Below are 4,197 nucleotides of genomic sequence, written 5' to 3'. Positions count from 1 at the left end.
ATCGATTACAGAATGCACCTTTTTCTCTGTTCAAATGTCCAAACCATCAATATGATTCACTGTTTCGCTGGTTACTTTCTTCATCGTTTTCCCTAGATGCCCCAAACTCATTTAAAATTTGGGCATACACATTAAAAGCCTCCAAATTCTCCTTGTAATTTGATACGAACTCGTTTCGTGATTGATTCGAGTCGTTAGTGATGCCCGATCATGAATTGAGTAGAATAGATTCGTTTCGGTTTTAAAGAAACAAAATAGAGATAATGGCTTCAAACAAAGATAATAAACAAAATAGATAAGAAACAATAACAAATTAATTGGCTAAGACCAAGAATGAACCAACAATAATGAATTGTTGACTTGAGTCTCAAAATGGTTCTTAGGTGTTTTGTCGGTTTAAAGAAACAGTAAGGAACCTTGACCCACTATCAACTATGATAGGAACCAAAGGTATATTGAACGCCACACCAAAGGTGATAAGTTCAGCAAACAAAGAAAAGATAGACGCCACAAGCTATGCTTGATAAGTCAAATCAATTCCGTAAGAACAAAGAGAATTGGATAGCTCACTTCAAATATTTCATCTATATTAAGCAAAAGTCCTTTTTCTTAAGGCTGATTACAACTATTTATAATGCTAGAACAAGGTAACGGAATGGTCAAGAACATCCAACTTATTGTGCCATAAAAACTCATGTCTTTTCTTATACTTGAACCAAATAACTCCTTCCATAAAATCACTTCAATTCAGCTGATTTGAATGTCTTTAATGGCTTAAAAATGACTTTTGAGTTGTCCTTGGCCAGCTGAATAAACACCATCTTTTAACAGCTCCTTAATGACATTTTAAGGCTTGATTAAATTTTCTTGAAAGCTCCAAAAAAAAAACTGCTGGAAGAAGAAGGGTTGCTGCCGAATTTTAAAGGGCATAAAATGCTCTTTAAAAACTCCTTTAATGATGTTTAAGCTTTCTTTATAACAACCCCTTTAATTGTAACTAAAAATAACTTGAACAGCCACTTAATTCAATGTAAAACAGCCTTGAATTGTAACCACTATGAGCTGAAAAGTCACCTGCAATAAACACATTAAAGTGAGTTTATTAAACACATGAAAACACTTATTAATCATAACACACATTAAACTTACTTAAATAAATGAACTAAAACACATATGTAATAATTATTCCAGCAACTAGTTTAATTAAAGAAGCATAATTAAAAGAACTTAATTTATGCATCAATAAATAATCCTAGGAACTAGATCAATTAAGAAGCATCTTATTTAATAAAGATCAATAACTAACTCATTTATTAAAACTTAAGATGAGTTGAATTAATTAATCAGTAACTCATTTATTAAACTAAGGTAAGTTTAATTTAAAGAAACAAATTCAGCTTGCAATAAATTGCAAGTGATGCCTATTGAACGGTTCGAAGCACGACTATCAAATTCGGCTCAATGGATTCGGTAGTAATTTCCCGAGCTAAGGTCACATCATAATTAATTGTATTGTGGCTTACATACTATTCCATAAGACTCTCCACTAGAACTACTTGGAACGATTATTCATCTGGTCCCTTTTAAACCCTATTTGTCCATTTAGCATACCATTCTTACCCTAGGGCTCTCGAAAAGACAAGCCCATCTTATATTATCTCAGTTTCTCCCCATAGTCTCTGCCACCCTCTCACTTGAGCCTTCGCACCAAACCAAGGTGTGTATAGGCACAAGTTAATTTTGGCCCATGACACCATATCTACAAACCATTCACCAAAGCATGACCCCTCTAGCTGCTCTAATTTTCTCCCTCAATTCATCATTCACCTCCAATTCCCACAGCCCCACGTGAAAGAATCATAGTTATCCCTCGTAATGCCAACCCAACTTTCTTTTCCAGCTTAATTAGAATCCCATCATCTACATAACCACTTGTTAGTACCATGATTGCTTCTGTTTTGACTGCATATCAATTTGCTCATCTTTCACCAAATTAATCTTATAGGTTCGGTCTACTATTCGCATCATACTAACATTTATGTAATTTAAAAAAAAAGTGTTGAATTTATATTTTCCTTTTCTTTCTTTCTTAAAATTGACGATTGGACTAAATCCGGTTCTTAACCGACGGATGAGAGAGTGGAGGAATATTTGTCTTTTGAAAAATTAAAGCAGCAAAATCCAAGGACACGGCTTTATGAATTAATGACTTCTAGTGATAACTTAATCCTAACAAAGAATAAAATCTCAACATGTACTAAGCTTTTACTTTTCTGTGTTATAGGAATTAAGAGACCAAAAAAATTAGATTAAGTTGGACTGGGATTCTTTTTAATGCATTAACAATCATCATTCAAATATGTATAATCAATTCATAAATTGTCACTAATATATTTATAAATTGTGATTAAAGTTGTATTGGATAATAATTTACACAAAAATAATGAATAAAGCCAAATGAAATTATAACTTTACATGGACATTTTATTCCTTTTATACTATTAAATCCGTAGCTGTATTAAAATCCTCAACCATAATTTAAAACTATAACTAAATCCCTTTTCCTTCCCTTGTATTTTACCATATAATAGCACAAAATTCCTCCGCTTGTATTTTACATGTAAAAGCACAAAATAAACAAAGTTATTGGAATAAGGAAACACACACCATTAATAGATAAAAAAGAAGCCACCATTGATACTATGCCTTTTGTCTTTTTTACAGTTCTAAAAACAAATGTGTGCAAAAAGCATGCTTGCCTCTTTTCTTTGCTTTATCTGCTGCTATTAAAAGTCCGACATATATTCATAGTTACTTCTTATTGGGCTCAGTCTCCAATGAATCCGAATTTTCAAATCAGAAGTTACCATAGCCTCATTCTAAGATTAATCATTCAATTTTCATTTAGGTTTTCACTCATCTAGATTTTGTTGGCTGCCATTTGATTAAATTCCTTGAGACAGAGAAAGTGTACAAAGAACATCTCATGACTTTGTCTATTAAATATGATATAGAGAGGGATTATGTCAGTTGTTATCATATGTTACAAGCATCACGCCATGGCCATGTCCATGTGCCTTCGATCATATCAGATTCATCAAATATCTCAATTCCTTTTCAAGCCTTTTCATGTCTATGAACATCCAAATTAAATTTATTATGAAAAAAATTATAAATTCAAGTGAGATATATAGGCTTATCCTACACTTAATACTTCTGCAAATGTAATAAAAATATCTATGCAATCAGTTTGAGAGAGAGTAGATGGAAAACATAGTTTTCATGAGTAGGATAAAAACCCCATGAAGCTACTGCACTTTCCAGGACAAAAATGATATATTTAATAATTGGTGGATTGGATGACCTGACTGGAATCTGTTTAAATAATTGCTTTTAAAGTGTTCCAAGTTATCTCCACAATTTGCCAATATATATGTACATATAAAACTTGGCTTAATTACATTGGTAAAAGTGTTAACAACTTGATAACTTTGACAAATAATTAAGGTACTGATCCCAAATTAACATTAATATATTAGTGAAGCTGCCTTTGCATCTGCACAGAACTTTCCATCACATAAATATATAATAAAATATCTATTAGTTGGACTTTTTGGCCCAGAAAACTAGCTATACAAATAGATCATTCACCTGCAGGCTGTTTCTAAAGAAAAAGGACAGCATACAATTCTGGGATAACTGATATGGTTATCTTCACCATTTTTATTTCTTGAATTCAGATTTTGAGTAATATGTTAAGTTTTTATGTTTATATATTTGAAAGTTGTCTGGAGGATTATAGGTAAAAGTATTATATAGGCTATTATATTAAGAGTTGGATTATATTATATTTTTTTATTTAAAAAATGGACAAATTAATCTTTATACATTTGATCAAAAACAAATTAGTTTTTTTCTCTCTAAATTTTATCTATTTTTACTGTTAAAAATTGGTCGTATGTCAAAATGAAGCACACATGGCACTCCACAAGTAATTGTTTGGTTATTCTGTCAGCAATACCAATTTTTAATAGTAGAAATGAATGAAATTTTTAATCAAAAGGACTAGTTTGTCCTTTAATTTAACGCACATAGATTAATTTATCTATTTTTTAAGTAAAGAGAGCAAAATGCAATATGAGTTTTGTACAATGACCTTCATAGTACTTTTATGATACGCATCGAATAAGTGTGTTG

Source organism: Gossypium hirsutum, chromosome D04, assembly GCF_007990345.1.
Source record: "Gossypium hirsutum isolate 1008001.06 chromosome D04, Gossypium_hirsutum_v2.1, whole genome shotgun sequence".
In the NCBI taxonomy this organism is placed as follows: domain Eukaryota; kingdom Viridiplantae; phylum Streptophyta; class Magnoliopsida; order Malvales; family Malvaceae; genus Gossypium; species Gossypium hirsutum.
The sequence above is the reverse complement of the archived record's forward strand: the minus strand, read 5'-3'. Positions refer to the sequence as shown.